This window comes from Quercus suber, unplaced genomic scaffold, assembly GCF_002906115.3.
Source record: "Quercus suber isolate HL8 unplaced genomic scaffold, Cork oak 2.0 scaffold_14, whole genome shotgun sequence".
NCBI classification, from domain to species: Eukaryota; Viridiplantae; Streptophyta; class Magnoliopsida; order Fagales; family Fagaceae; genus Quercus; species Quercus suber.
Window position 1 is genome coordinate 1,139,875 of NW_027069479.1, and position 423 is coordinate 1,140,297.

Here is a 423-nt window from a genome sequence, read left to right on the forward strand (position 1 = left end):
GAACCATATTAAACAGTTCAATTAAATATTTATGCACACTTGTACACACAATATCCACGATTGTACACGCGATATACACATTTTAAAATGTCAAAAAGGTGATACCCATGGTTAAACAGTATGAAAATGTGATATGATTTGTGTGGGAGAATCATTATCCTTAATTAACAGCTGTATATCTTTTTTTTCCTTACAATAAGTGGGGAATAAAGGGTTGGAACCCAAATTCACCATGGGAGACATTGGGTAGTGTCTTTGAGCCACAAGGTTGTTGCATTTTTGTCATATTTTGCTATAACCCATGAAGTAGTCAATAAGTGTGTAAGTGTTACACTATATTTCTCCTATAATCATGTTGTGACCTTGCAGATGAACCATACGAAGATAGGGTAAAGAAAGTGGAAGAAGATGTGAGGAGTATGA